The sequence below is a fragment of the Pholcus phalangioides genome, unplaced genomic scaffold, assembly GCF_987345545.1.
Source record: "Pholcus phalangioides strain wild (caught in Gottingen) unplaced genomic scaffold, Ppha-v1.0 ptg000014l_1, whole genome shotgun sequence".
NCBI classification, from domain to species: domain Eukaryota; kingdom Metazoa; phylum Arthropoda; class Arachnida; order Araneae; family Pholcidae; genus Pholcus; species Pholcus phalangioides.
Genome location: NW_028301607.1, coordinates 23,317,394 through 23,337,756, shown reverse-complemented (window position 1 = coordinate 23,337,756; position 20,363 = coordinate 23,317,394). Strand labels below are relative to the sequence as shown.

General features: G+C 36.3%; 1 protein-coding gene and 1 non-coding gene across 2 annotated transcripts in view; one reads left to right on the top strand and one right to left on the bottom strand.

The window, feature by feature from the left end:
* Nucleotides 1-11,469, bottom strand: part of LOC149078298 (uncharacterized) — a 135,014-nt gene extending 123,545 nt beyond the window's left edge. The window contains exon 1 of the mRNA XM_089241937.1: nt 11,007-11,469. The gene's annotated coding sequence lies outside the window, so the exon portion shown is untranslated. The remainder of the gene's footprint in view (nt 1-11,006) is intronic.
* A 1,398-nt stretch (nt 11,470-12,867) lies between these two features.
* Nucleotides 12,868-12,940, top strand: TRNAK-CUU (transfer RNA lysine (anticodon CUU)). Its single transcript has one exon. It is a non-coding gene; the product is annotated as a tRNA-Lys (tRNA).
* The last annotated feature ends 7,423 nt before the right edge of the window (nt 12,941-20,363 follow it).

Here is a 20,363-nt window from a genome sequence, read left to right as displayed (position 1 = left end):
ACACCCTTCTAGCTAAAATCGGTGAAATTTGTCAAAAGCTTGTCCATTCCATCAGCTTCAGAGAAATAGCTTGCAATAAACCATATCAGTTTTCTCGTTCAGGAGAAATTCAGCCTTTTATTCGTAATGCATGACTGAAATCAGCGTTTATCGAAGTTGATATCCGACAAAAATTCGGAATTGGTGGTTATTATTTTGGCGACAATTTTATTTTGCACAAAAAATCCTATAAGGTGAAACTACCCCTATCTTCAGGATATCCGTATTTAATGTCGAGCTACAAGCGTTGAGAGACTCATGAAGTGAAAAATCGTATTGTTGCCAAAACCTCTACTAAAATTACTTCGGCGAACGTAAAGATTTCAGTGATGTATTGCAAACAAACGACAAAATTTCTCCTGAACTAGACACACACACACACACACAGATTTTGTTTATTCTAAGTTCTTTCTAAAGCTAGTGGAATGACGAGTGTTTGGCAAATTCGACCGATTTTAGCTAGAAGGTTGTTTGCGGATTTGACAATTAAAAATTTTGACGACAATTCGATTTTGAACATTGCCAATCTTTCAGCGCTTGTAGCTTGCGATTAAAAATAAATATTTGAATGTAATTGATGTCACCGTATAGAATTTTTTCTGGTCTTTCTAAATTTGTACTTAGTTTGCGTATAATTTCTTCAAAAACTTCACAAAATCTGGTTTTTTCAGACTTGACGCATTTTTTTAAATAATCGATTATCTACCATAACTCGAAAACGGTTCGAAATAGGAGAGGATTGTTGGACTCTTTCAAGCTCCCCTTGGGTCTATCACGCCCTTTCGTTTGGAAGAATAGGTCGGATTCACACTGTATACTTAAGCGGAAACACAGCGAATAATTATGCGAAGAAAAATAATATTATTAATACTAAAAAAATAATACCACATTTATACACATGACTAGATTATTCAGGTCTCTGACGAATCGGTTTTAATTTTCATATGGATCGGCGTAGAAAAGACGATGTCTCATATAGCAGTTAAGAAAAAAAATAATAAATATGTTTGATTTTGGAGCTATTCGCACTTAGTACTTGATTAAAGTTGCAAATTAGCAAATAATTATCCCGAAAAGTTCTGTAAATTAAGAACTAGAAAAATACGTGTTTGTGGGTGTTGTCAAGTTTCACTCCTACGCAGATTACAAAAAGAGCAAGTATCGAGAGGCTCAACTATGAAATATTTGTTTCCAAGTCTAATAGAGCAAACAACAATGTATATTCGGATGGGGGTGTCTTTATCGAGTTGGATAGGGGCGATAGAGTTGATTTATTTAGTCGTTCAATAATTTCAATAATGTACAATGAAAACAAACTCGGGCTCAACGTTTGTCCCTGTAAAAGACCCTTTGAACATGAGTGGGATCCGTCAAACCAGATTCGGTTCTCAAGAGTAACTTGGTTTTTTATAAACATCTTTAATTAGCTTGACAAAGTAGGTACTCAGACTGAACCTCGAAAGCGCATATGAACGAAGACATGATAATTTAAACCACCAAAAGCGTTTTCGAAATCTACTTGAAAATAAACGACCATGAGGTTTTCAAAAGTTTCTCCTGGATCAAATAGTTGAATCTGATCGAACAAATTTTTCATTCATCCGCAAAACCATTTCTCAAATCAAAAAAAATTTCCATTCATCCGCAAAACTGTTTCCCAAATGGAAAAAAATTCCATTCATCCGCTTGAAAAATATTTTTCAAGTGAAAAAATTAGCATTCACATTCACAAAAACGAACTGGAGAAACGACATAATTTTTGTATTGTATCAAAATGAGTAAATTATCAAGATTTGAAATTTTCGCATTTTTTCATAAAATATGGAAGTTACCAATTTATTTATTGAATCTATTTCGTGAATACGAAAGTTACGTATTCCTGCCATGTTGCGAAGATAAATTCTTAAGTTCTAAAAGTATAAACCGGAGAAACAGCCGAAGTACGTCTTCCCTCACATTGGACATGATGTCTTTAAACAAATAGTGTTCAAGCATATCGTTTTCTTTTCCGAATTTGTCAATAGGCATAAAATCTCATTTTAAAAAAAAAACATTTTTGATTTTGGTAATTATATAAATAATCTTACATTTAAAATATGTGCGCAGAATTGCTTTAAATGAAAAAATTATAATAAAATTTTTAATTAATATTTTCTTTGGCATTGGGTCAGATCGTGGGTATTGTCTGCAGTAAAAACATAAAAATCTTCCCTTGAAGATATATGTGCTGTGCGTTTTCGTTTCCTTAGAGCATACATACTGAACCTATATCCCGCTTGCAAAACGTGGCCCTCGAAGTCATCTGGTGTAGCCCGTGACCCCAAATCTAAATTCGTAAATATATAAATATAAAATATATAAATTAAGCTATACATTTCCAGATCGCGCAAATGATATGCGTTGCACATACACATCACTTAATTTGCCCGCGGAACATCCTCAAATTCCTTGTGCGACATGTGGCATGTTTACAGATCGCGCAAATGACCTGCGTCGCACATACACATCACTTAATTAACCCGCGGCACATTCTCAAATTCCTTGTGCGACATGTGACATATTTACAGATCGTGCAAATGACTTGCGTCGCACATACACATCACTTAATTAACCCGCGGCACATTCTCAAATTCCTTGTGCGACATGTGGCATGTTTATAAATAGCATGCGTGACCCGAGGCAGACTGATGGTGTCGTTTTAGATCACTTAATTGCGCCGCAGCTCATTTACAGATCTTTTAAGGGATCCGCGACATATTTACAGATGACTCAAGTGACCCACGGCACAGTGCCAGATCACTCAAGCAATCCGCGGCACATTTATAGATCATTCAAAAGACCTAGTGACACAGTTCTAGATGACTTAGGTGGTTCGCGGTACATTCCCAGATAATTAAAGTGACCCGCAGCACATACCCACAGCATTAATGGGAGCCACGATATCGTTCTAGATCACACAAGCGGCCCGCGGCATATTTACCAATCACGTAAGTAACCTTCAGAGCTGTTCCAGATCACTTAATCAAATGACCCGTCACACATTTTAATATCAATGAAGCGACTCGCACTATCCTGAAAGTTGAACGCCCTTGCCTTAGAATAATGTTTTATGAAATAATCACGCACAAATATTTTTCACATACATTTGACCACCCCCTTCTTAATTATGCGACGCTATTAAGTAATTTCGAATGGAAACCCTCCAAAAACAATGTGTATATATATATATAATTGACCATAGAGAAGAAAATTATCTGAAATTAAATTTTATTCCCATAACTACATTTCATTCATATTAAAAACATCATAATGAAAATGGTCCCAATTTATTTTCTTCTTGTAATATTTGTTTTCATAAGTTTTTCCCGAGCAATTACGAAAGCAAAAGAAACGAATATAATATGTGGGGAATGACGAAATAACAATTAAAAGTCCGACTGTAAATTAGTTTGCGCTCTGGAATGCGTTTCTATTATAAACTAACGGATAACCATTAGAGAACGAAGAGATAATAAAAATTTAGCACCTCTAGATCGAAAAAATAAGGGAATATTCATTTCTTTATAACCATCTATTTTTTTCATAATTTATCCAATGATGCTTTTTTTTATATATTTTATTTCTATGGCTTCCAGGTTTATGCTTCTTTTGAATTACTTTTATATTTTGGCTTGGAATATACAAAAATAAAAACAGCGTTTTCTTGATAAAAAGCTGCGGCAAAAAAGAAAAAAGAAAAGATTAAATGGAAAACGAATAAAGAGCGGGCCATAGAGCCAGTAACGATATTTCTATGACCTTCCGTCAACTAAATAGAAAAGAGAGGTAAAAAGAAAAAAAAAATTGAAAAATAATAAATTACGCCGAACGAGAGAAAAATTTCTGCATGAGATTGCTTTGAGGAGAGAGAGAGAAAAAAAAAAAAGTTTCTTGAAAGTTTTATCGTTTTCCTGGAGCCATGTTTGTTTGGTTGCAACAACAACAACGCTAATCTTTGCTACTGAATACACTCGTACTACACCCACGCACGTGCGGTTAGTGACTCTTGTACTCTCCCTACATACACACGGAAAAATTACTTTTGAAGTATTCGGTATTAAAAAATGTAAAGAGAGATATTTTTGTAAACATGTTGCGAATCGAACATTATTTAAAAGGTATTTCACCGGCTCAATTTTTATAGGTTTGTAAAGACTAAAAGAAACATTTGAATGAAAGTTCTCCTGCCCTTTAAGAATCACAGCAGAAGTCACTAAACCTCTACTTCAAAATTTCATGTATTTTTTACTGAAGTAGGCTTTCTTCTCTGATTGTCAGCAGGTGCAAGCTAAGGAGTGCAGAGGAAAATTGTTCCGTTGTGAAATCAACTTTACGAAATGCCAGCCATTGTCAATGCCAAAATGAGAAGCTTTTAAGGAGGCGAGATATTTAGTCAATACAGCTTTAAGGGTTCAGCTCTACATCTGAGCAACCTAAAAAATTCCATTGTGTAGCTTTTTAGTTCCGTTGTTAATTATTATCGTTTATTTTTTGCCGTGGCAATTCTTTGATTTGAGCAAAGTGTTGTACCATCGAATTTTGTTTCAAAATGGAGATTTTCCTACCATAAAGTGCAACTTGATAAGGTTAGACTTTGGAATTGACTTTGTATCTTGTGCATCTACTTTTTTTAGTAGCATCGGCACCCAAAGATGTAAGTGGGGGAGCCCAATCCAATCAAAAATTTGGGACAGAAATTAATATTTCTTTCGATATTTATATAAGAAATATCGAAAATAACCCTTTTGGGACCCCTCTCTAAAGGTCGATAACGTACGTACGTCCCGTCGGCAACTCTAACTAGTCCACTAAAGAAGTGGATCAAGGGAGGGACATCCAACTATAAGGATCATGAAAAAGCTAAAGAAATTCGCAGTAATTCCACCTAGAATCGGCATCTAGCTACTAGACGAATAGATGAATTGTCCCTCACAGCTTCACACTATGACATATGTATAAATTACTTAACATCCCTTAGTTTATAAGTTTTTATATATCTTTTTTTTAATGAAATACTTTCGTAGATTTTCATTTCTGCAGAGTAAGAGGTATGGTAAAAAATGTGTTCTATTAAGCAATAACGTTACAAACTGTCGGGACTTGAAAGAGTAAAAGACGCTTTGCCTGATATAGTTACAATTGTAAAAACGACGATATAGTGAGATACACGAAAAAATACGAAATTACTAATGCGTTTTGACCACTATGTGCATCGTCTTACTATAACTATAACTATATTCCCACTTGGATTGGTTACCAATCTTAAATCCCGGCCTGCTCAGCGGAAAATATACAGTCTGCTCAAGTCAAGCGTCGTGGTCAGAATGAAACTGAGCGCCTGCATGTAAGTCTAATACAAATACAAATGCAAAGTAACATATTTCCATTAATTCAAACGTTTCAAATACAAATACAACGCCACAACAGGCAAATTGCCCAACGAGGTGGCTGACTTAAGAACATCATGGATCCCCGAGCCATTTTTTGGAGGCCCTACCTACTACTGCTACACCACCCCCCCCCGCGGAACCCCCTAACGAATCGGTACATGCGGGAATGTGCGTGTACGTGTAGTGAAACCTGACGTGAAGTTTCGTTGTTTCTCTGTAATGCTTGTTATGTGTAGTGCTGCCATCTGCCACAAGTTTTTCTAACTATGAGTGAAGTGTTATGATTGAATGATTTATCGTTGTAGGACTGTTGCTCTCTGTGGCGAGACTTTTTAACGGGAAGATCGGCTCGCATTTGCGCCTTGAAGTTGGGAACCACAGAAAACCAACTTCAGCCGACCAACGTTCTTGTTGATTGCTTAAAAAATTGAGCTATATGATTGGTTTATTCCAGTTTTCTGACAATTCCCGCTCGTGAGGAGCCTAAGCCACGGCACCTAAGCAAATCTGGACTCGCCAATGATAGAATTTGGGTCTTTTATGAAGCTAGTTATCTCGTCAATGCCGCTTAGAGGGTTCGCCAGAATCCGGTTTTCAATGACTAGTCGATGCACACAACTACCATAGTTCACAGGCTAAAACAATGCCGTTGACAAAGTTTCGTCCCGAATCGCGAATTTTTTTTTCTGGATTGACTTGCAGTAGTCTCTCAAGTAAAAGATGAAGCTTACGAAACAAAATAATTTTGGGTTTAAACAGTTATGATACCGACCCTTCGAGAGAGATACTTGTAACTTACTAAGAATGATAAAAAATAAAAAGAAAATATATGTAACCTATAGTTTCTCTCTCGGAAAAATATCTGCTAATACACAATGAACGGAAACTGGACAGCAAATGATCAGCAATCGTGCAACGTATACTGTTAAACACTACAAAAACTAAAGCAAAATTGTTGGTACATTTAATGCCATATCTGGAATCATTGCATTTTCCTTGAAGTTCGCGTAAGAAGTAAACTTCTAACCTACTTCCTCTTAAATACTCCTTTGGGAATTGCGTATCATACTATAAGAGTTTGGGCTTGCCATTATATGAATCAAATATATTTAATAAAGTGAAAATTGTTTAATTTATTGCTATTCTCAAAACAATAATAAATTAGAGAAATGGGAAATCCAAAAGAAGAAAAAAAGATCCATGAAAGGGTTAACATGGAGTTAATTAGCATATCTGTTGGAAGTGGTCGGTATAATAACGTGCAAACGTTATAGTAATGTCATAGAAGAATGAATATACAACTCTATAACGTTACTATATCGCCATAGAGATGCCGTTACAGTGTTACAGATTGACTGATTAAATTACAATCTTCAAATGAAATTATTGTAAGGAATTCAAATGAAAAATACAGTACTCGTGATGGATCAGTGGGAACCAGTCGCAGTCTTTAGTCACCATTATAAGACTTCAAAGACAAATTTTCGGGAATGTAATTATGTTCTTTTCCTCAGAGACACGAGGTGTGAGTCTCGAAATCGTAAATGTCAGACACAAGAAACCATTTACAAGGCTCCAATTCTCCTTTGACGACAACTCATAGTCAGATGTTACATTCTGCAAAATCGGGTAAACTTCTCTCTCTCAGTCTCTTCCGAAAGTAACTCACAACTCACGTCAAAATAACTCCTGTGCTGAGTTCATTACATATCTGTAAAAATTCATATGTTATTCCTCGTATATATCACCATGCGTTAACACGACAACGCAACAGAAGTTTATTCTGCAACACTCCATAAACGCCACGTCCTCCGTAAACATCGAGTATTTTCCGTGGGGGGGGGGGGAGAAAGATCAAAACTGAGAAAAGTGCATGATGAAGTGGAGTAACAACGTATAAGTTAATGTACAGCACGCATTAATATATAATAAAAACTTCATCTTTTTGTCGTTTTTTTGTTTCGTTCTCCGTGGAAATAGAATCAACGAAATACGGGAAAATAAGAAGTGTTTCCTTCGAAGTCATGCCATAGTTAGTTATGATATAACGAAATGCCATTTTTTATCCGCCTCGTTATCTCCTTTGGACGTGAGAAGACTTCCATCCTGATTCGCGCTAAGTTTCCTCCGCCATGTTAGAGTCGGGGAAATGTTGTTATTGTACTGACCAGTAGCTTACTTTTCTCACTGCATGCTCTACCGTATTTTTTTGCGTAAACACCCAATGGGAAAAAAATTGTTCTATATATACAGGGAGATTATAATTAAAGTTCTGGCGCACTCTGAGTAGTTTTACTCAAAAACTGCTCATCCGAATGCAACCAAAATTTTGTTATATCTTAATGAGACCCTGGGAGAGAGATTCATGAAATAAAAAATATAGTTTGATTTCGAACACAAGGTGAAAAAGTGAAGCTTTTTTAATGAATTTTTCATTTTCCCATGGGCCATAACGCGTACATGCCAAGTTTCAATAGAATACGTCCCCCAGAACTGGCGCTACATAGGTCGGAGTCACAGAGTAAGAATAATATCTTTAGTCTATGGTCGGAGTAGTTTCAGTATATACTGACGAGTGCTACATTGTAACACCCTCAGTATACTCAAACTACTATGTAGCGCCCGTTCTGATGGAGGCATTCCATCGAATCCGAACTTGATATATACGCTATACGGACCATTGTAAAATGTAAAATGCAATAAAAAGCACAGTTTTTTCATCTGGTGGTCGAGAATTGAACTTTTTTATGTTTCAGAAATTTCTCCTTCATGGCCTCATTAATATATCCCAAAAATTTGGCTGCATTCGAATGAGCAGTGTTTGAGAAAAACTACTCAGAGTGCACCGGAACTTTAATTACAATCAAATTCAATCAATTCATTAAATTAATGTTTTAATGTATGATAATGCTCATAGTTCTTATCTCTTGGAAATTTCTATTTTTATAAATAAAGGTGTAAGTGCCGCTTATAATTAGTGAGCACAGCGACGGATAAGTTGAGATACACGGCGATACATATCTTTCGGTACATATCTTTTTCCTTTGGAAACATAAAAATATATATCCTACTAAAAACAATACAAAAGATACGGTACATCACATTCATATACTAACTTCCACGTTTTCAAAAATGTCATTTGTGGCTAGAGTTTTAGAAAGTTAGATAAAATCATGAATATCATATTCATTAACAGATGCACTAGAGACAAACTGAGAGAATAAAAAAATACAATTTTATATTATAATCTAAGTTATTTAAATGCAGCTTTGATTTATTTCAAGAAAAATTTGAGTGAGAAACGTAGATACTGATTTAGAAAGCGAAATAATCTACATCGTCTAGCATAGTGATTCACAAGTGGTGTGCCTATGAAGTGTGGTTGTTCATGGGTACCACGAGATATTTTTGGGGATAAAATTATATTCAACATAGCTATTGATTTCCAACCTAGCGCATTGATTTCCAACCAATGCGCCATGATACATTAAGGATATGTCGAAGTGCTTCGAAATAGATCAGGGATGCCACGAGATGTTTGAAATTCTAATCTAATTCCAAAAGTACCGCGAACATATGAAGTTTGGTAATCCGGAATCCCTGACCAATGATGCGAATTCATCTACGTACCCAGCGTTTTATAGATAATGTGATGAATCTTTGTGGTCTCATAAAACCAGTCAGAAAACCGGCTATCCCAGTAAGTCGAAATTAATTCGTTTTCAGAAGTTACTCTGTCTGGAAAAACTCGCACCTCGGAGCTAACATTCCCACTCAGAATTGTAAGGGTCTTTTTGACTCCTACCACATCACCACAATATTAATTTCTCGTATAATAATAAATTATCAGTTTTTTTTTGTTTTTTACAGTATTGTACCGCAAGAGCTAAAATCAGATTGACATGTACATAATAAAATCCCAAATGCTTTATGAACGACGCTGTACATTCAGAAAAGCACTTCAAGGTATGATATAACAGATTATACGAAATCATCCGTTCGAGTAATTTCAATTTAAGTTGTAAGTACTGAACTAACTTGCTAAAAAACAAGTACGTTTCTACATCCACACGCGCAATCGACAAATATATTTCAATTGTGAAAAATGAAAAATCTTTGATAAAGAAAGTCATTTTTAAGAAATGTTTAATCAAAGACATACGCATCTGACGGTCTTATTCTCATCAGCAAAGTCATTTTTATAGCCATCTTTATGCGTGAAACTCATTCGATAAATCTTATACTTAAATATGATTGAATATTTTCCGGGGCAGTGTAACAAAAGCATCGTTTAGCAAAATTCCTGTTTTCTACTTAAATCGGCAAATTCGTTATCTGAATTAAAGCTATTTCTTGTATTTCCGTAATAAAGAGTAATTTAACCTACCAAAATATTGGAATAGTCAATCTGGATAATTTGCGAACTATTAAGAGTACGCATTCATCGGTGTATTGCAAACATATTAATGACATTACATTTATTAGCGAAAGAACGAAACATTTCAAGCACCAACTCTAAATTTGTCAACTCGCAAATTTCTGGAAATATTTCGTTTCGATAAAATTCTGAAATATAAATTTCTTCTAACACAATATCTTTTAATATATTTAAAAATAAAAACATCATTCTAATTTTATATAAAATCTTTTAATAATTTTTTGTTATTATTTTGATATAGATGAAATCTAAATTTTATGCCACAAAAATATAAAACAAGATCAAAACGAAACCCCATAAAAACTGGAAAAAAAATGCAGGTTTAAGAATGCAAAACGCAATCTATGTCCAACATGGTGAAATAAATAATCCTCAAATACCAATCGTCAAATCAATTTACCAACATAATCAGATAGCGCCAATCATCACTAGATGCTGAATGCGAAGCGCAATTACAATGTTTTATCTTGTTTCTTATCTTCTAACGGAGTGCGAAAAAAATCAAGATCAAGCTGTGTTTGATGTATTTTTAAATATAATATTTCAGTAGTCACTATCGGGAAATTTTCCATAATAATATTTTGAAAAATATTAGTTGGCGGAATTTTTTTACGATTCATTGTTTGATTTATTGTTCATGTCTATTAGTTTCATTTCATTTTTTTTAATTTCAATATACTTCAATATTTACCAAATCTTATCTATACTCGCACACAGATTAAAAACAAAACGGAATGCCATGAAACTGCAAAACGATATTTACATTTACAAATGCTATACGCTATTTATATTCGACGTAATTGAAATGAATGATAACAATTTCTTCAATAATGATTGGCCGATCGACAATCAATTAATCAATATAATCAGATAGCAACGATCATCATTAGATTCTGAATGCGAAGCGTAATTATAATGCGTTATGTTATTCGTTACTTTCTGAAGGAGCCTTAAAAGCCACAAAATATCGATGCAAACTTTCAAGATATTTCAAAATATAATATTAATATCCAAAAATTGTTTTCTATTTCAATGACTATTTCGTTCGAAAGAACTCTTAATTTATTGCTGTTGTAGGAATAAGCGGTGATTTATCTTACCTTTGATAAACGGCAAATGTTTCCCCACAGCAATGATTTTTCAAAATAATTCACTACCAGAATGTTTAATTCTTTTGTGTTCGAGTCTCGAAGAAGAAGAAACAAATCACTGTTTAAGTTAATGATAACACACACAGATGTTTTCAGAAGACGGAAGTGTTCGAGTTCATCTCAAATATTCGTGATCTATCTTCTCTGAAGAAGAAGAAGAAGAAAAGGATGAGGAAAAATTGTTTGGAGAGAAAAGAAGATGCTCCAGATGCGTGGGATCTGATTCTCGTACTGTTTTCCTGTGTATTGATCTTTTCTTTTCAGGGCACCAGCCAAAACTCACTCCAAAATTTCTGTGCCACGAGGTATAAAAGACGGGGGGGAATGTGGGGGTTGTGTTTTTATGCCTTTTACTTGCCTTGCTGTTCGCCGATCTGCTGCTTCATCCAAACTGAAGGGAAATTTCTGCAGTTCTGGGGGCCCTTCCTAATGTTTTTCCTGAAAATGACGTCACGGGAAAAGAGAGAAAGAGAGAGACATATCGGGGGAATCGAAAGCGCCACCTACCGAGGTCAGCTAAAACGCCTTAACGACCCAAAAAGTTTTCGGTTCTACTTTCGTTTTTACCCTTTATTTTCTTTTAGATTCCAGAGAAATTGAAAAATGATCTGAGAAATGAAATGCTTTTTAAATAGATTTTGTGATGATGTTCAACTGGTTTTCGGAATAAATCGTAGGATGATTTCACACTATTTACATTAATCTAACATAATTTTGCGAGATTTATGTAAATTGCATAAATGAAAGAAGCGAATGCACTTCTATGTAAATAATAATTACAGTCCACGCTCGTTTTTACGAACCCTGACGCGGACTTGATTAGTTCGCAAGTTATTAGAAAATTCGGAAAACAAAAAAAAATCTGAGTCATTTATCTCTTTATTGATGATTTCCATAAAATCCCTTATTTTTATCTACTTCATCGCAACATTTTAGTAAATATAAGATTCCTTAAAATTGATGGAGGATAACATTTCACACTAATCTTTCTTCTCTGAAATATTTTCAGGTTGGGGAAACGCCGCTAGAACCACCTTCCGTAAAAACGACTTATTGCTGGTCTTTGATTTAGAGGATGTAATTTTTTTGATTCCCGTACTTTTTGGCAATTTATATGTGTTTGTAAGAGTTCGCGCATTAATTCCTTTCTCAAAATGTTTTCTTTTTTTTCATCTACTGCCAAGCATCGGTTTTGTTGACATTGCGAAGAGGAAAATAGACGAACGGCAATTGAGACGAAATAGAACTCCGTCGACTGTCGACTTGGAAATGATCTATCAATAACCTAATGTACCATACCGTTTCTGAAACCGCCAGTTTATCCAATCACATTGCACAGAGTGAATTACGTTGTAAAAGCTTCTTGAATTCGTGGTCAAACCTGCCAATAAACGAACCCTCCCACCTGTCGTGTGTTCACAGAAAAACTGTAGGCTGGTGATAACACATTAGCGAACACTTTTCTACCTCCCCTCTCTTCCTCTGTTTTCTCTTAAGACACGTAGAACGTCCGAATTGAAGTTTACTTTTGATTACGACGAACTCGAGGGCACCAGGAGTGCAATAACCGAAAAAAATAAATAGCGGAAGAAATACGCGGAAGAAGTTCGTAAAATAGAGCAGACTTTAACATTAGCTCTATATATTACTGTTCGAGACAGAGGACCAGTTCGTAATAAAGAATGTGTTCGTAAATTGGAGGTGCGTAAAATCTCGTGCGTGGACTGTAATAATATTTCTCTTTACAAATGGGAACAGGGCCATACTACTCGTGCACCATCTCAACCACGCACAGGCCATGCACTATGTAGCTGCCATAATTCAGTGGTAAGAGCGCTGGTCTCTTGAACCAGGGGTCGCGAGTTCGAATCTCACTGGTGGCTCTTCTAGCTTGTGTGTTTTCACAAGGGGAGAGAAATATATATATATATTTTAAATTGTGTTTGTATCTCCGATGATTCCACGCGCGCGTTACCGATACATATCTCTAGACGGAGGTAAAGGGCATCGCACAAAGGAAATTTTACAGGCGAGACTATTAAAGATTTCTTATTATTATTATTATGCCGTTCTATGGAACTCGCTTGTTTTGTTTCTTTTTGCACTCGTAATGTGTGGATTGATATTTATTTTGGTAACGTCTTTGGAAAAACTGCTGTGCCAATGCATGGGTTTACCAAAATCATATCCTGGGGTCTCGTGTCACATGAGTGGAGCCTTTGATGCTTTTGCAAAGCAATCAATATCAATTGTGTCCAACTTGTTCGGGTCTCAGTGCTATGATCGGCCCGGGAGTCCCAAATGATGCAGTTATGATAGCTCTTTCTTTTTTCTTTCTTTCCAACTTAAGAAATGTCTCTAATTTGCCGCCAGCCGATGATCGACCAATCAGAAAACAATAGCGTAGGCCAAGCCACTCGAAAGTATAAATATAACATCAAACTCCCCCCCCCCCCCGGAAAAATTGATGGATTAAGGTCTGGTATTAAGTTGTATTTTTTGATTAATATGGATGGATGCTGCGATGGAATGAGGGATAGTTATGGCCGGACTTGTGACTTCGTCTCTGATTCCTTTTCCTTATTTCCCGAAGTCTCTATTCTTTTATCAGCAGTACTCATTAAGAACACTGTAATGTCATTTGCAAAGATCAATGTAGAATAATTGAATACCCAATACATACAGAGAAAGATTCTTAGAATCCGCGGCTCTCTGCCAAAGATCCACGTTCAGTTGGTTTTGTTTCAGTAATATCATTTCTCCTGAAAATGGCGACCACTAGTATTGAAGAAACGTTGAAACACAAACAAACGACGGCCTGCAAGTCGGATTAGCCAATTGCCATCACCAAAGATGGCTCTGTTTCGTGCGCCAGGTGCAACCCACTTTTTGGGCCGGAATCAACAAGTGTGGTTGAATTTCTTCCCCTCAGAAAACGACCCGTTTATAAGCCGACCCTCGAATTTCAGAAGAAATATTCGAACACAAAAAATCTCTGCTTATGCACGAGTATATACGGTAAATCTGTCCCGTTTAAATACAAATCATATGCCGACTCAATACTTGCCTACAACAAAATGGTCTGATTGAACATTTTAAAGCCCAGCACTTTTTTCCATCGTGACCGTTGAAAACGGAAACTAGTTAATAAGTAGTTAGTTGTGAGGATAATTCAAGTACTGCCATCAGAGAGGGTTCATCACGTTCGTGTAGTGAGCGTCATGTCCAGAGAATGCCTGGTACAAAGCGGAACCGTCCAGGGATCAGTTGTAGACCCGATCTTATTTAGTTTGTACACCTACGGTATCACAATATCACAGGGATGGCGATCACCCATCATTGATTGGGCACCACTCAATTGCATTTCGCTAATGACGTAAAGTTACTCTCTCCTGTAGAAGGGCCTAAACATTGCATGTCAACAACTTTTGCAGTTTATTTGTCATCAAAAGCGGGTCAAATACATTTGCAGATGCACCGGCCCTGAATATTCCGAATTAGGTAACGACACTTTGCAGCAATTAGATACGTGCATGGATTTGGGTATTGCAATGAGCCGCATCCTGGATTTTACTGAACATTATCATGGCATAGTTTGCAAAGTTAATGGAATTTCATACAAGTTATACACGGCGTATCACAAATGTGATGCGCATGCGTTGTCGTATGCTTTCCGCCGACTCTGGAGTTCTGTTCACAAGTATAGAGTTTTTACAAAATTAACGACATAAAGCTCCTAGAAAAGCCACAGCAATGGCTTTAGCAAATGAATAGCTGCCATAAGTAGCTAATCTCATTACGAGAGGGTTGGATTCCTGAATTTTCACTCTCTGAAATGGAGTAGAATCGCTGCAGCTCTGAGATATAACGGAAGTAAGGTACTTTGCATCAATCCGGGGTTGTGAGCGGTTCTATCTATCTATCTGAAGATATGCTACAAATTGTCCACCAAATGGTTCATCTACCATCGGGAGAACATTTCTTCGAGATCATGGCCAGACTAGCCAAAATATTTAGTCATCACTTCCAACTAAGAATACCAACAGCCAGAAGGGATTGCTTTATCCACAGGTACAGATTCCGTGCGAGGATAGGATATGAAACAGTGCCATCAGAACTTGTATGCACCTTCTAAGCTGGATTTGCTTCCGTTATTGAAGATTTCGACCTGGCTCCGTATGCGAAGTTATGCTTACCCTTCTGACTATATATATATATATGTAGCATATAAAGTATATATATATATTTATTTATTTATTTATTTATTTATTTATTTACAATAACCCCAGAAGGCATGAAATGCACTTATACTGGAAGAAAGAAGAAAAAATAATAGTCAGTACGGGAAGCACTTCGCATACGGAGCCAGGTCGAAATCCCCAATAGTGGAAGCAAATCTTGCGTAGGAGGCACATACAAGTTCTGATGGAAGACTGTTCCATATTCTTGCCACACGGCATCTATATCCGTGGAAAAAGCAATCTCTTCTAGCCATTGGTATTCTTATTTGGAAGCGATGCCTACGTAGGTTAACTCGCCTGTCTATGATCTCAAAGAAAGACTCTCTCGATGGTAGATAAACAATTTGGTGGACTAGTTTGTAGCACATCTTCAGACCTGCAGCGATTCTACGCCATTCCAGTGAGTGTAAACCCAGAAATTGAAGTCTCTGGCAATAAGATAGACCGCTCATGCCAGGTATTCGTTTAGTAAACGACCTCTGTGGCTTTTCGAGGAGCTGTATGTCCTTGATTTTGTAAGGGCTCCATACTTGCGAACAGAACTCCAGAGTCGGGCGAACGTACACACAGAAAGCATATGACAACGTATGCGCATCACACTTACGGTATGCCGTACGTAACATATATGAAATTCTATAGTTTCCTATTATTTTTCCAGTATAAAGTGAATTTCATACCTCTGGAGTTGTAAATAATTTTTTTTTTTAAATTTTGCATCTGAAATACATAGTTATGATACTTTTGCATATCGAAGAACGTTATACAGTCGAATCCCGTTTTAACGAATACCGATAAAGCGAAAATCTCGTTTTAACGAACACTTTTCTAATTCCCCAGATAAGCTTGTATAAGAATAATGCATAAACCTGGAATTCTTTTGAACGACATTTCGTTATAGCAAAGCGATTTCTCCGGTCTCTCGGAGGTCGTTATAACGGGATTAGACTGTATATCTATAATTATAAAAATGATTTCTGTGCCTGCGTGCGTGTTTGTTCTTTATACAAACCTACAATTTTAGACCTATCGTTATCAAATTTTGCATGTATACCAAACGGGACGTGACTTGAACGATAGGCCACTTCAAACGTTTGTCAAAGATGGGCAAATGTCCAAAATGGGCAAAAACTGTCAGGCAACAATGGTTTCTGAGCTTCAACAATCACTTTCGGAATATTTACTTTGGTTACCGTTGTTCCCTAGCAATGGGTTTCAATGCAAACCCATGACTATGTCTCAACAATGGTTTGTCACTTCTTTTAAATGATACCATTATTATGCATAATAGTTTGTTATAATGGTCAATCCTCCCAGTAATTGAAGAAAACCCGTTCAAGTGACGGATATTACAGCTAGCACAATATAAAAATATCACTTAGTATACAAGGCATATATTTCTTCTTCCAAGGGATTAAATTTTGATGCTATTTGCATCAGCAATAGCGGATTTTCGCCGAAAAAGTCTTGCGAGAGTAAAAATCTTGGCATTCTCCGATCAACAAACACCATCTTTTGGGACCTTATTACAGCGGCTCATAAAACCCCCCGTGAATCTGGAACACACTTGGGACTTCACTTAACGATAGAGATGAGAGCAAAAGCAGAATATACGCATGTACAACACAACCACACCGCACTAAAGAATCTCTCTTCCTACCAAACTTATAATGATTGAAGTTTTATGAGCTCGTTCCACTCTTGTTTTTGTTTCCATATTTACCGCCGTTTGAAGTATGTAGAGGGAGAAAATGATGAGATGAGAGAGAAGGGGTTAGCGAGTGAGTTGAAAGATGAATGATAGATGCACTAATATCAGCAACAAGACACGTTTAATGGCGTGGAAATTCCGCGTTCTAATGCATTATCTCTAGACAATGTATTAGTTGGGGAAGGGCTGGCTGCTCCCGAATCGAAGATGGTTACAGGCGATGTGCGGTTGAGCACTTGATGCCCGAAGAGTGGGTACTTAATGTTTTAGTATATTGTGACAGCGTCATCAATCACTGAACTCTCTCTCTCTCTCTCTCACACACACACACACACACATGAGCACTCATTCACTCCCTTTTCTTGCTATATCTATCTATGAGAAAATTTCATGTTTTGTCTTCGATGGAAATTTCGCAGTCTCGCTCTCGATCGCGAGGTACCTCCCGTGATATCATGCATATCGTATGAGCCAGGACATCTGATGAATTTGAATCTTCATGACAAGAAGACAACCAAAACAATTAAAAATTTATTTTGTTCTTATATAGGGGGTGGGAATATAGTAGAACCTCTCTTAAACGCTCCTTATTTTGTTGGTTATCCTCACTGCGCACTCTGTCCGGATACTCTCGAGCTTCGATTTTGTTGAGGATTATATATTCACAGTATGTGGAATAATTCATAGTATCATACTAAGTGCACAGGGTGCATACATATCCCATATCCTGGAATAACTCATGAACCATTCATCCTAGAAGTATACTTCTAATTAGAAAAAGTATTCAAATGATATGAGAACCTCATATAAGTCATTCATATTGCAACGGGGTGTACAGTTATTTAAATAAAAAAAGATTTATTCATTCACCCTGTCCTAAAAAGCCCAATTAGGAAGTTATTGCCCTATCTCTCCGAAATGCCTCGTTTCTCAGTGTTAATATTCACCGAGATATTATAATTCGAAAAATCGCTGAAAATGAAAGCAGAGACCGCTTAAAGTAATGTACACGCTCAGTCTACGCTTCGCATGCTGCTCTTTTTCTTCATTATCAGCGAGTTTTGAATTCGAACATCTCTACGAATACGTTATGTGTATATATTTTTTACAATTTTTGTTAATTGCATTTTTAATTGGGTTGCTATATTTTTGAAATATATGACATCCATATTTTTATGGGCATCTTTTTCTCAGCCACCTCGTTGGGCATTTTGCCTGTTGTGGCGTTGTATTTGTATTTGCACTTAACACGGAATGTTTATTGTTGTTCTCAGGAGAGACGGAAACAACAACTTTCTAAGGGTTTTTTGGGACATTGTGATGAAATATAATGTTGAATTTTTTTTTCAGTATGCAGCAGCCTCTTGCAATATGAATGCCGTATCTGAGATCTACACGTTATTATTTCGATACTTTTTCGCAGTTGAAAGTATGCTTTTAGGATCAACGGTTCACGTGTTATTACAGGATAAAGGGACTTTCCTATACACCCTCTATAATTCTCTTAGCATGTATTAGCTGTAAACATAATCCATTTTTTTTCAGAGGCAATTAACAAACCTAATCAGAGGGCTGAGGATTTTTGCAGTGACACGCCGACAAAATTATCACATAGTTACAAAATTTATGGGAATTCTTAAAAAAAAAAAACAATGAAGAAATTTATTCCACAATTAGTGAAAGAAGTGATTTCAAAATTATTTTTGAGACCATTTCAGAGCTAGTAAGAGAAATAATTTCAGAATTATAAAAAAAAATACCTCAGAATTAATGAGAAAACTAGTTTAAGAATTAATGACAGAGAAATGATCTCTTAGTTGTTAAAATAAATAAATTTGAAATTAATAAAAAAAACTTAAAAATTGGTAAGAGAACAGATTTCGCAATTGTGTAGTGGCAAAAATTATTTCGCAATTCATGAAACTTCATAATCAATGAAAAATATTGTCAGAATTATCAGAAGAAACATTTTAGAATTAATGAAAAATATTTCTGGAATCGTTGTGAGAAATATTTTCAGCATTAGTGAGAATTCATCTTAATGAAAAAATAATTAGAGACACGCAATAGATATTTCATAAAAACATTATTTTAGAATTAATAAAAATGAATATTTGACGAAAAACAATCTCAGAATACATTGAAATTCCCCAGTAATATAAAGTCCCACGTTTGACTCAGACCCCCTGTGGGGTTGGACCCACCCATTTAGGAGCCACTGTGTGAAACTAGGTGCCGCAGTATGACTTGCTGGTTCTCAGGTTTAATGATTTTTTTTTCTGACTCATAATGCCTGAGAGGTTGAAGACTATTATACAAATACAAATACAAATACAAATACAACGCCACAACAGGCAAAATGCCCAACGAGGTGGCTGATAAAAAGATGCCCATAAAAATATGGATGTCATATGTTTCAAAAATACAGCAACCCCATTAAAAATGCAATTAACACAAATTATAAACAATATATACACATGATAAAATATTATACAATGCCCATAAAGAATACTTATGGTTGTCTTATTCTAAGAATGGATAGCTTCTCGATTTACCCCAACATGTTTATCGTATTTCTTTTTAAACGTGTCAATTGTGTTACAATTTACTACCTCCGGGGGTAAGCTATTCCATTTATTAACAACCCTATTAGAGAAAAATTCCCTGCGACACCATAACCTTGCATTGTCCCTCACCAATCGATACTGGTGTCCCCTTGTAAAAGCAGTTGATTGGCGGTGTACTAAAAGTTCATGGTCCATCCTATCCATCCCATTGAAAATTTTGAACACTTCGATCATATCTCCTCGACACCTGCGTTCATCCAATGTAAACATATTCAAAAAATGAAGTCTCTCTTCATAACTCAAGCCCTGTGTGCCAATAAGGACACGCGTAGCTCTTCTCTGCACCCCTTCAATCAAGTCTATGTCCCTCTGTAGGTATGGTCTCCAAAACCTTACCGCATACTCCAGTCCAGGACGAACTAAGCCTCGAAAAAGCGGAAGAATGACTTTAGGAGAACGCGAAGAGACCTTTTTGAAAATGAGACCAAGCATTCTATTCGATTTTTTGACAACCGCTGAACAATGTTCAGAAAACTTAAGTCGCTCGTCAATGAGAATTCCCAAATCGGTGACTCTAGTTGCATCCGGGATAGTGACACCATTCAACTCGTAAGAGAACCGTGGGTTGTTCGAACCAAAATGAGCGACCATGCACTTATCTACGCTAAACGTCATGCTCCATTCATTTGCCCATGCAGCAATCTTGTCTAAGTTGGTCTGGAGCAACTCCCTATCGCTTTCATTCCCGATTACCCCCATTAGCTTCACATCATCTGCGAATTTGCTAGTA